Below are 13,862 nucleotides of genomic sequence, written 5' to 3'. Positions count from 1 at the left end.
CATTAATCATTTACAGTGCTCCTGTTTGTTTTTACAAAAGAAATTAAAATTTTTTTTTCCCAACACCATTTATCCCCTCTATGCCTCTTCTACCTCCACCCCTCTCCTTCCTCCAAAAACCATCATCACACTGTTGTCCATGTCCATGAGTTCCCGCTCTCTTTTTCTTCTTTTTTGCTCAGTTCCTCCACCATGAAATTTTAAATGTGATCAGGTCTTTCCATCTTTTTATTTATAATTTATACCTTTGATGGTATGCTTATTACAGCCTTCTCTACATGCATCTTAACTATTAATCAAAATTTTATTCTAAGGATATCACAAATTTAGACAATAATTAAGCTCTATAGCTGGTATTATTTTTTACTATTGGGATGTAGTTTTTTCAGAAAGATAAATCAAAATTTCTATTTTCCATATAATTCACACAACTACACCAGCATCATTTATTTAATAGTCCATCCTTTCTCTCATCACCTGTAATCAGACACTATATTCTGATATATAGTCAGGTTAGTTTCTGTGCTAATAACAACAAATACTTTTTCACTTTTGTGTGTGTGTGTAACAACAAATACTTTTTCACTTGTGTGTGTGTGTGTGTGTGTGTGTGTGTGTGTATGTGTGTGTGTGTGAGAGTGGTGACATCCTTCACAACCACCTAGGTAGTACTGTTATTCTCACCTTGTAGCTGAGCAATAGGCAGAGCATGTTGACCCTGCGGGGTAATGATAGTCTAACAGTGATGATTAGTCTACTAATCTTTCTACCCAGAAAAAAATGTCTCTCTGTTGTAATTACTAAAGTTTTTAAATAACTTTATAATGTAATAATGTTATTTATCTTTCATTCTATTTTTTATATATTTTTTAAATATTTTGTATCAGTTTGAGGTGTATAGCATAGTGGTTAGGCAATCATATACTTTGCAAAGTAGTTCCCCCAATATTTCAAGTACCCACTTGGCACCATATATAGTTATTACAATATTATTATTTCATTCTCTTTAAGTATTTGCTTGGCTATGGTGGTTGTTTAAAAACCTAGGTTTTAGAGTCAGAGCTCCTGGGGTGAAATCTTGCCCTCCTTACTTATTTTGTATCCTAACTGGTCTGTGTCTCTATTCCTCCATTAGGAGAAATGAGAATAATAATGGTATATTGTAATACATTTGTTATCGGGGTTAAATGAAGTGATACATATAAAGTGCTCACCATGCAAAGATGGCATATGAATACTCTATCATCACTAGACATATTTTATTATTTAATAGCAACAATAGAAGCCATAGACAGTGAAATATTTTCCAAGGCCTAAAAGAAAGTAATTGTCATCGTAGAATAGTATATGTAGCAAAGGTATTCTTCAAGAGTAAGGTTGAAACAAGACATCTTTAGATAAATAAATGCTAAAGGACTTTTACTAAAGGATCTTCTAAAGGGTGCATTTCAGGATGAAAGAAAATAACCCTAGAGAGAAGGTCTATGATATAAGACAGCAAAATGTACGTAAAAACAATTTTTATCCACATAAAATAGCAACAAAGGATAAGGCTGCTTCTGGCATGACATATTGAGGAGGTTGGCAAATCTGGTCCCCAAAGAGGAAAAAAAAAATAGCAGAACAAATCTTCAAACCAACCATTTCAGTGCTATGGAAATCAACTAAAGTCAAAAGAAACAAAAATTGTAAAGTACAATGGGGGAATGAGGTCAATTTTTAAAAGAAACAAACAAATCATATGCTTCTTTTATATGTGATGCTACTCTAGGAAACTCTTTAGCTATTAGCTTTATTAAAAATTACTAAAATTTTATTAAGAATGGCCTTTCTCTGGTTATAAATTATTATGTGGTGGTTGTTTTTTTTTTACAATCTTAGCAGAGAAACAAACGTTGTGGTAGCAAGTGATTACCCCAAACACAAATATCGGTCAATAATCATCCAGTGCTTGTAATGGCTCTTCCTATGTCTGGTTTCCACGCCTCCTTTAGGAAGCAGATAGCCTGCTTTCAGACAGTGCCCTCCTATGGTTGGCCCCAATGTGTCATGTCCATGCGGTGGAGCAGCATTAGCTGGCCTGTCATTACGTCCCAAAGCAGCAGAACCCTGTGGTTTCAGCATGTGAGGAGGAATCAGAGCCTTCTCAGTGCTATTCCTGGGTCTACCACTTACTTGATCCTGTGGTTCTGGGCTTGTCACAGTTTCTCTGTGGTTAAGATGAAATCCCCTCAATGTCATTTGCCTTTGGTGTTTAGGACGCAATGTGGTCAGGCTATAAACTTATACTGTTTTCTAAGTGAAAGCAAAGCATAGGAATAGGTAGTAAAATGGTGCACCAGATACCTTATCATTTACAAAAGTTTGTTTTAAAATTATTCCTTGGAGAATATTGCATATCAGTTTTAAATTCACAACTTTTCTCTACCTTATAGTTAACTCTGATTTCTCCTAAAGATTTAGAGACAGGAATTCTGAATTCATTTTGTGACACAAGCATCTTGCATCATATAATAAAAGGCAGCCATGTAAGGGGTATTTTGTTCCAGATTGAACCACCTTGTTACTATGAAATTATGAGCAATGGAACACAAGGAAGTGAGCCAATTCAATTCTACATAACTACAAAAAGAACCCACTATTTCATGATCAAAATATCACATAAACCAGTGGGTGTGAATGGTTTTCAAAAGTAACAGAAATAGCACCCATGAAATTAACATGTAAGAACTGGGGAGATGCTTCCCTTGTGGCTGTTAAATCAGGCAAAAATCTGATTATGGTGACTACTGAATATATGTAGCACTTACTAAGTGCTGGACACTGTGCTCCACATTTCATAGTGATTATCTCATTTAATTCCCTCAGTAACCCAATTAGGCCATGTATTGTTCATCCATTTTACAGATGAAGATACGGGAGCTCAGAGAGATTGAGGGCCATAGTTGAGTTCATACTGCTAATAAGTGGAAGGGTCTGGATTGACCCACAGGACCTGTGTTCAAACTACTATATATCAGGCTTCCATAGAACACCAGCATCATGGTCAAGTCAATAAAGTAAACAATATATCTAAAAATTAAAGCATTGCATTGATAAAATAAGGGAGTTATGATTTTATCATAAAACTGGTAAGATAGCATTTGTATGCATTCAATGTACTAGGTATTTTTATTATAAAAAGTATATAGGCAGACAATGGTGAAAACGTTAGTCTTTTTCTTTGGTTATAAACTATCAAGAATTCACTCTAACCAAGTCAACCAAAAACATTTTGATTTTCTCCAAAAGATAGAGTACAATGTTTTGTTTTTGTTTATGATTTATGACTTACAGGACTCTAAGCAGCATTTAAGATATAGAGCACTTTAGTTCTGACAGGTACCTTAGAGATAGTTTATTTTAAATTACTCATGCTTAATAATGTAATTAAGGTCTGAGGGAGGCCAAATAATTGAGCAGCAAATAGGAAACATGGATCTTGCCCTTAAAATGCTTACAGTCTCATTGGGAAGCAAATGATAAACTAAGTACCTACTAGGAATTAGGAATTGTTCTAGGTGTTGTTGACACATTTCTGCTCTCACAAAGCTTATGACAAATATAGTAAATAGGGATTATAATACAGTGGGATAAGTACTTTAATAGAGCAAATTCAGGATGCCAAAATTCAGAGAAGAAGCACCTATCCAGAATTAAGGGGATTAAGATAAACTTTCTAGAGAAAGCTGAAGCCTAAAAGGTGAGTAGGAGTTTGTCAAACTAAGAGGAAGAATTTTTCTTGAGGGAACATCCTCAAAGGCTCAGAGTTAAATCAGTGCATATTCCAGGAACTGATATAAACATGACTAAATCACAATGTTTGACATGAAAGAAACAAGAATTAAGTCTAGAGAGGGAAACAGAGCCAGATATGCAGGACCTCTAATCTGTGTTCAGGGATTTGCACTGGATCCTAAGAGTATAACATTAAACAGTTTGCATTTTAGACCAATCCTGTGTGGTCAGGGTGAAGAATGGATTAGAGAAGCAGGACTAGGTGCAGGAAGTTTCCTTAGGAGGCTGCTGCAAAACTCCAGGTCTGCATCTGAAAGAGAATGGTGAGAAGGAGAAGAAGATGGATTCAAGAATTATTAGGAGACAGAATAGACAGTATTAGGTAAAGAGAAGCAGATGATGAGGAAAAAGAAATCAAGAATGAATTCCAAGTTTCTAGCTTGGCAACTTGGTAGAGGACAGGGTCTATTAAAAAACATGAAACCTCAGGAGAAGAAGCAGGCTTGGTAAGGAAGATCAGGAGCTCAAGCTTTCCATATGACGTTTTTGAGCAACGTTAGGGATCTGCAAGCAAAGGAAGATGTCATGAGACATTAAGATGTGTGACTTTAGTATATCAGAGTTTGAGCAACTGCAAGCAAATATAAGGCCCATGATACAGCCATGAGTGGACATCGAAAGTGGTTTGGTACAAAACACCATTAGAAATGAATATCTTAAAAACAAGAAAGGCCAACATACAAGAAAGGTCATCCACGTGGAAATTAAAGTGGGTGAAGAGCATGACTTTGAAAATAGGCAAGAGTGGTTAAAACAGGGGAGAGCAGTTAAGAAATTGGGAGAAGATAGAGACATGATAACACCAAGAGACATAAACATTAAAGCTGTGTTGGGGGGCGGGGTACTTACATAAGAATGGAGTACTAACAGTCTGAAAGGAACAAAGGGAGAAGACACTGACCTCCTCTCCCAACCCTAAGACACTATGTGGGCCAATACAAATTATCTGAAAGCACTGGGTGAAAAGTGAAGGTCTTAAATGTGAGCTATGCTTCAGCAAAGCAAGAAGATAAATATACAGAAATAGGTTTCCAAAGATATAGTGGAAAGGTTTCAGAGGGAGAGGAGTGTTGGGAGTTTGAAACATAAAACATAAAGTATGAAAGCATGAAGTATGTGAAAGAGTATATGGAAAAAGACAAATGACATGTTATGTTTACATTTTAACAGGAAGACCAATAATAACAATAATGTGAAGCAAGGTTTTCTAAGAATTATGTCCAGAGGCCACCTGATGGCTTGCAAAGGTGGAGTGTGAGGAGATGGGAATATGGGAGGGGGAAGATGGCATCCCGGTCTCTATGAGTGGAGAGCAGCATGGGTATAGGCTAAAATCCACTGGGCAGCTTTGGCTCTAAAGGTCTGATCTGTGCTTCAACATGCCATTGTATTCTGATCTGCACCATTTCTCATGCCCAGAATGCCTTCATACAGAGGACGCAGAAATTTAGAAAATGCTTTTATAAACTCCATCTGCAAACTTACCATGGAGAATTAAAGGTCTCCTCAATTGCACGTTCCAGTAAATATCTTATCCCCAACCTCAATCATGTATGTCATTTACTTCTGCAGACTGAATCACTAAATCTGTCTATGTCTCCTTCTCAATTTAGTCTAGATCAAACTGTTTATTTCTAAAAGCCAACAACTTCCACAAAAGACAAGGGATCAAGTTTTGAGCAGCAAAGAGAATTGTATGTTATTTTGCTGCAGATTATCAGAGTCATAAAGCTCGAAAGGTCCTTGGAGACAATTTAGCAACAAGTAATGCCCAAGAAGGTTAAATGGCACCATGATTACAGGAGCAGACACACGCATGAGCATTGTCACCTAGAGAAAAGCCAGAAAGTCCAAGTACAATGGCCACTTGTACCAGGAGACCTTTTTTTTTTTTTAAATAAGAATGATATTCTGTCTCTATTTTTTTTTTTAAATATATTTTATTGATTTTTTACAGAGAAGAAGGGAGAGGGATAGAGAGTTTGAAACATCGAGGAGAGAGAAACATCGATCAGCTGCCTCCTGCACACCTCCCACTGGGGATGTGCCCGCAACCAAGGTACATGACCTTGACCGAAATCGAACCGGGGACCCCTCAGTCCACAGGCCGACACTCTATCCACTGAGCCAAACCGGTCAGGGCGAGACCTTTTTTTTAATGTAGGAAAATATCTTCTATGTTATTTCAGACTATAAAAATACAGAATATTTTTCAGAGGAACTTGTTAGAATTCATATATTCAAGTGAATGTGAATGTTATCCTTCAGAGTGCTCACATCCAGACTATGCATTTATTCAATGATGCTACAAAACTGCTCAACTACTTTTTTAAAATCATTTATGCTAAGCGAAATAAGTCGGTCAGATAAAGGTAAGAACCATATGTTTCACTCATATGTGGGATATAAAATTGAAACTCATAGACACAGATTACAGTATGGTGGTTAGCAGAGGGAAGTGGGTGGGAGTAGTAAAGGGTAAAGAGGGTGAAACAAGGTGACAGAAGATGATTTGACTGGGTAATGGGCACAAAATGCAATATACAGAACATATAGCACAGAAATGTACACCAGACACCTATATAATCTTTTTAACAAATGTTACCCCAATAAATTTAAATTAAAAAAAGCTCTGGCTGGGTTATTCAGTTTGTTAAAAGCATTGTCAAGATATGACAAGGTTGCAGGTTCGATCCCCAGTCAGGGCACATACAAGAATCAACCAATAAATGCAGAAATAAGTGGAACAACAAATCAATGTTTCTCTCTTTCTTTTTTTTCTCCCTCTTTCCTTCCCTCCCTCTCTCTGCCCCTCTTCTCTTTCTCTAAAAATCAATCAATAAATAAAAAGAAATAAATGAAATTTATTTTTATATATAAGAAAAAAATCATTTCCTTCCTCCATAGTTCTATCTTGGTGATTTTCTTTCCTCTTTCATAACTAGTGATACTATATTTGACAAAAATTTTGTGAACATGATCCAAATATTGATTTGGATTAATGTTCTTATTCTATTTTCAAGAATCAATATCAGCCTCAAAGGATTTATCTTAAAATGCCATCACTGTGATATTTCAAAGAATTGCTATAGGTTGTAAAGATAGTCTTCTAAGGCGAATTCCAAAAGTACTGTGAACATTAGCAGTAATTATTGTAGAGTTCCAGGGTAGTATTTGGAAAGAGATTACACTCATTTGGATTCTAACTTTGTTTTTAAAAAAATCACACTATTTTTTTAGAGAAAGCTCAGAATCAAAGTAAAAATGAAAAAGGACTTTGAATGTGTAATTACTTTAAAACTGTGAAAGATCATATCCATTTGTATGCCACGCAATAAATAGAAATCTATGCATATTATTGGAGAAAAATCTGAGAAAGGTACATTTAGAAATAGCTGAGGGCACAAATCCAATGTAAATTACAAATCTGGTCTCTCTGCCACAACATGTGGGCCAATGTCAAAGTTTGAACACTAACCATCTTCTGCAACTAGAAGTCACCTACTAATAATGTGTCCTGAAGTTTTGTCTATTTATAATTCCATAAAAATAGTACTGCCTGATACTAATGCAATTGCCAAAATATCATATTCCCTGCTTTATTAATAAGCTCTTTTCTTCCCACATACTGAGGTCCTCATGAACTAAGCAATCATATGTTCCAGTGGAATGAAAGCTCTTTTAAGCCCAAACTGTTTCTATTGGCACCCGTACATACATTAACTCAAATGTCAATGCCTCCCCCTACCCCTTAAATCAGCTCAATAATTAGTTGAAATGATTTAATCCAACATACTAAAATTATAACTCCATTACAGAGTTGCTTGTCAATCCTAAATAATTCTTAGGGACGAAATATGATATAGTTCTAAGAATGGCTTTAACTTCATTTTATATTAAACTATGTTTAAATAACTCTGATGTGGGGGTGTGTATATATATATATATGTGTGTGTATATATATATATATATACACATACACACACACATATATATATATATATATACACACATACATATATATATATATAATTTTAATTGATTACAGAGCATAAGGGAGAGGGATAGAGAGATAGAAATATCAATGATGAGAGAGAATTATTGATTGGCTGTCTCCTGCATGCCCCACACTGGGGACTGAGCCCGCAACCCAGGCATGGGCCCTGACCGGGAATTAAACCATGACCTCCTGGTTCATAGATTGACACTTAACCACTGAGCTACGCTGGCCGGGTTGATACAGTTTGAATTAACAAGTACACTCAAATTTCAGTCTAAATTTTCAAGAATGCAACTCTGTCTCTGCCAAACTGATGTATTTCTAAAATCTGATTAACAAAACTATGTTTGTGTTGGAAGGATGATTTTTAGTAGTTTACTGAGTTTATTCCTTTGGGGGGGGTGGAAGTATGATAACTTATCATTTGTAAAATAAAACTTTATTCTGGTATTGCTAAGAAATATAAGCCAAGACATGTAATTTCGGTGCCTAAAATAATACTTACTGAAAAGAACATGTAAAATGAAGTTAATATTCCAACTCCCTTAGGATCTAAATACCTGGATTTGAGTTCTGCCTCTTCACTTACAAATTGAATTTTTGGGGTCAAATTTTCAGTCTTTCCACTATCCTTCTGAGAACTCCTTTTGCAATTCTAAATCAATAAAAAGAATTAGAAAAATATACCCAACAGAGGTCAGATGAACAAGTCAGGCCACCTACTACTATGCAAAATATTCAGGTGTTGAAAAAGTGACTCACCACCAATCCAATTAATGAAAGTAAGGAAATCAAAATATTATATATTTGCTCTCAGTGCAATCCATATGGAAAATCTCTCTAAGAGATTTCTAAATAAAACTATGACTAGTAATGAGGCAGGCATACATAGCAAGATATGTATATATTTTTAAAAATATGCTTTTATTTATTTCAGAGAGGAAGGAAGAGGGAGAGATAGAAACATCAACCATGAGAGAGAATAATAAATCGGCTGCCTCATGCGCCCCCTACTGGGGATCAAGCCCACAACCCAGGCATGTACCCTGACTAGGAATCAAACCATGATCTCCTGGTTCATAGATCAACCACTGGCTGGGAAAATTTTATTTTTTATAGATGTGCAAGAACATAAATAGACTCTAAAATGGATAATTAGAGTTTATGGATTTTAAGAGTATTAGAATTCCATGCTTGCCTCTAAGCAATAGGAGACTGAGTAAGAAAGAAGTCAAGAACCCTGGCCAGTGTGGATAAGTTGGTTGAGCATCTTCCCATGCCTGGGTTGCTGGCTCAATCCCCAGTAGGGAGCGTGCAGGAGGTACCTGATTGATGTTTCTCTTTCACATTAATGTTTCTCTTTTTCTCTCCCTTTCCCTACCTCTCTCTCTAAACTCAATAAAACATCTACACTAATAAAAGAGAAACATGGTAATTGGCGTACGACCGCTACCCTTTTCATTGGCTAATCAGCGAGATATGCAAATTAACTGTCAGCCAAGATGGCGGCCGGCAGCCAGGCAGCTTGAAACTAACATGAGGCTTGCTTGCCTCAGTGACAGAGGAGTCCAACGTTCCCCGCCTGCGCTGCAGGCCTCTGAGCAGGCAGTTTAAGAAACATTGTAACAAATACCACCGGACTTCAGCCAGCAAGATCGCAACATTGTAAGCAAAGGCCAGAAACCTACTTTCAGCAGTGGAGGCCTAAGAGCTGGAGCCAAGCCTCAAGGTAAAGCTGGCCCAGAAAAAAAGAAAAGAAAAGAAAAGAAGGAGCGGTTGGGAGCTTCAGTCACCCCCAGCCTGAAAACAGCCCTCAGCCCCTCACCCAGACTGGCCAGGCACCCCAGTGGGGACCCCCACCCTGATCCAGGACACCCTTCAGGGCAAACCAGCCAGCCCCACCCATGCACCAGGCCTCTACCCTATAGAGTAAAAGGGTAATATGCCTCCCAGCACCGGGATCAGCATGACAGGGGGCAGCGCCCAAACCCCCTGATCGCCCTGCAGCTCTGTGTGTGACAGGGGGCAGGGTCACAACCTCCCTATCCGCCCTGCTCTGTGCATGACAGGGGGTGGCACCCCAACTTCCCAATCGGCCCTGCTCTGAGCCCGACCAGGGGCTGCACCTAGGGATTGGGCCTGCCCTCTGCCACCCGGGAGCAGGCCTAAGCCAGCAGGTCGTTATCTCCCGAGGGGTCCCAGACTGCGAGAGGGCACAGGCCGGGCTGAGGGACCCCTCTCCCCCCCAAGTGCACAAATTTTTGTGCACCAGGCCTCTAGTGAGAAAATAAAGAAAATGACTGGAAAATCTAAATACTGCATAATAAATATCAAAATCTATAAAGTCATCTAGATAATAAGTTGCTAAAGAGTTTCATGTCAGGCTAAGACTTTTTCTCTGCCTTGCTTTCTTTAAAATCAACTCTAATGACATGTGGTTACAAGCAATAAAAAGCACCCATTTTTGGTTTATAATTTGATTAGTTTCAATAAATGCATTTCTATAAGCAAGATACAGAATATGCTCAACATCCCAAAAGCCCATTCTAGTCAATCCCCTAACACTGGCCCACAGACAACTACTGATCTCCTTTCTATCACTGTAGATTACTAGTACATTTGTCTTTTCTTGATTTTTAAATAAGTGGGATAATATAAATTAAACCTTTTGTATTTGTCTTCTATTGTTTAGCATGATTTTCTTGAGATTCATCCATGTTGCATAAATTGTAAGTTCCTTTTTATTGCTGAACAGTATTCCTATATATGGTTATACCACTTTGGGTATGTTATTATGAACAGATTGATGGATATATGGTTTAATTCCATTTTGAGAATATTACAAATAAAGCTGCTATGAGTTATTTTTAAGTTTGCATTTCGTGGCTTCCGGTCAAGATTGCAGTGTGGTAAGTGAGGTTGTCGCATCCTCCCAAAACCACATAAAAAATACAACTAAACTACAGAACTGCCTGAAATCTAGCTGGACAGAAGTCCTACAACTAAGGATATAGAGAAAAAGCCATATTAAGACTGGTGGGTAGGGTAGAAACGAGGAATGGGCTAGTCCCATGTGGCAAATGAAAATTGGGAGGGATATCTCCGCTGTGGAGGATCCTCCTCAGGAGCTAGGGGTCCCAGCCCCACACCTGCACCCCCAGCACAGAGTTCCAGTGTTAGAAATAGAATTCCTCATAACTTGTGGCTGTACAAACCAGTGGGGATTGAGTTTGAGGGAGACGGATGGGGGCTGGAGGCCCAGGAAATTCCTTTTAAAGGGCCTGTGCAAGGACTTACTTGGATAGTCATTGGAATGTAAAGTACAGCATAAAAAATATAGTCAATAATATTTTAATAACTAAGTACGATGTCAGATGGATATGAGATTTATTGGGATAATCACTTAGTAAGTTGTATAATATCTAATTATTTGGGTGTACACTGAAACTAATATAATATTGTATTTCAATTGTAATTGAAAAATAAAAAAAAATTATTTAAAAAAATAGCTTGCATTTCTCTTTTGAAAATACCAAGGAATGGAATTGCTTGGTAGTATGGTAGGTATATAAAGAATACAACTGCCAATTTTCCAAAGTGGTTCTGTCATTTTACATGTCCATCAACAATGGATGAGTTCCAGCCCAGCTAGTATGCCTCAGTGGTTGAATGTTAACCCATGAACCATAATTCCCTGTTAGGGCACATGCCCGGATTGTTGGGAGCATGTAGGAGGTAGCCAATTGATGTTTCTCTCTCATAGATGGTTCAAGCTCTCTATCCCTCTTGCTTCCTATCTCTCTAAAATAAATAAAAACATTTAAAAATAAAAAAGGATGTGTTCCAGTTGCTCCAAATGCTCACCACACTTGCTATTATCAGTCTTTTAAAATTAAGCCATCTAATGAGTGTGTAATGGCATCTCATTGTGATTTTAATTTGCATTTCCTGCCCTAGCTGGTTTGGCTCAGTGGATAGAGCATTGGAATGCAGACTGAAGGGTTCAGGTTTCCATTCCAGTCTGGGCACTTATCTTGGGCTCCTCCTTGCCCCAGGCCCTGGTCCTGACACTTGCAGGAGGCAACCAATTGATGTGCTTCTCTCACATCAATATTTCTCTCTGTCTTTCCCTCTCTCTTCTACTCTCTCTAAAAAAATCAATGGAAAAATATCCTTGGGTGAGGATTAAAAAATAATAATAATAAAATACCATAGCTTGCTTTTCCCTGATGACTAATGAACTTACATGTACTTAAAGATTCTTGTGAAGTGTTGTTTCAAATCTTTGCCCATTTTAAAAATTGGGTTTTGTCTTATTACTGAGTTGTAGGAATTCTTAAAATATATTCTGAAGTAATTCATCAGACATATATATTATGACTATTTTCTCTTGTCATTTTCTTAACAGTATCTTTTGAAGAGCACAGTTTTTAACTTTATTAAAGTGCAATTTAACATTTTTTTTCTTTTATAACTTGTGTTTCCTGTAAGAAATATTTAACAAACCTGAGGGCACAAAGATTTTCTTCTATATATAACTTTTAAAGTGGTATCATTTTAGCTTTAGATTTATGATCCATTTTGAATTAATTTTTGTGGGATAAGTATGAGATGTGGGTTGATGTTTATGTTTTCTTTATAGATATTTAATAGTTCAAAGACTATGTTTTAAAAGAAGTATTGTATCCCCACTGAATTACCTTCGTACTTATCTAGGCTCAATTAACCATATGCATATTGGCCTACTTCTGGATTTTCTATTCTTTTTTATTGATCTACTTTATTGTTCTATTGCCTTATACTATTTTTACACTATCTTAATTTACTGTAGCTTCATAAACTTTAGACTTAAGGAGTATAATTTCTCTAATTTTATTCTTCTTTTTCAAAATTATTTTAGCTATTCTAAATTCTAAGTCCTTTGCCTTTCCTAATACATTTTGAGTCATCTTGTTAATTTCTACAAAAAGCCTGCCAGGTTATAATTTTTTAAAAAAATTGATTTACATTTTTGTGTCATAAAAATTTTTAACAAAGGATTTCAGAAAATTTGTATTGAACTTCCTTGAATGTATTACATTATTTAGATTTGTAGATATGATGCCTGCATGTCAAAGTAAGTTTTAGACATGTACCTATAATTTCACTACTAAATACCCACATATATATTGACAAAATATTTTAACCATAGATAAAAGCATTAGAAATATTAATTAACACCCATATGCTCCCTACACAATTTTGTGAAATATTAATATTGTACCATATTTATTTCAGACCACAAGAAAGCTCAAATATCAACTAAAACTCCCTCTGTCCCTCCTGAATCCCACTTCACTCTCCTAAAATTGCTGTTTATCATTCCCATGCATCCTGCATTTTTACTATAAATGTATAACATCCAAAAGCAAATGTGACATTGTTTTTAAGCTTTACATACATAGATAACTGTACATGAATCTGATGGGTATTGAATGATATCTGATTCTTATGACATGAAAGTATGGTGCCATTATTAAGAACTCAGGCTGAATGTATTCAAATGTCTCTTTTTACAATTTTTCCACAATTATATGATTCTTAGATATATTCATGTGGGCATATGAAGTACAAGTTCCTTCCACTTTTATATACTACTAGAGGCCTGGTGCACGGAATTCGTGCATGCGGGGGGGGACGGGGGCCCTCAGCCCGGCCTGCAACGACGCCAGCATCCCTTGCCCCGGCTTCCAGCCCGAGGCCCCTCCCCTTCCTCCGTGCAGCCAGGGGATGGACGCTGGGCTCCATGTTGCCAGGGTGACGCCGCCAGCATCCCACCCCGGCCACTATGGGCTCCGCCATCTTTGTCACAGAGTGATGGTTAATTTACATATTACTCTTTTATTAGATAGGATACAATATTGCATGGTATTTCTATGGCACAATTTATCATTCTCCTGTTGATGGACATTTAGATTACTTCCAATTTTTCATTACTACAAGCAATGTTGCTGTGAAAATTTCTGGACATGTCTCCTTATGAACA

General features: G+C 37.0%; 1 protein-coding gene across 1 annotated transcript in view; it reads right to left on the bottom strand.

Moving 5' to 3' along the window:
• Window positions 1-13,862, bottom strand: part of ME1 (malic enzyme 1) — a 150,908-nt gene that overhangs the window by 48,440 nt on the left and 88,606 nt on the right. The gene's annotated exons all lie outside the window — the stretch shown is intronic.

The sequence above is a fragment of the Myotis daubentonii genome, chromosome 6 (genome assembly GCF_963259705.1).
Source record: "Myotis daubentonii chromosome 6, mMyoDau2.1, whole genome shotgun sequence".
Taxonomy (NCBI): Eukaryota; Metazoa; Chordata; class Mammalia; order Chiroptera; family Vespertilionidae; genus Myotis; species Myotis daubentonii.
This window is presented reverse-complemented; position numbering and strand designations above follow the sequence as displayed.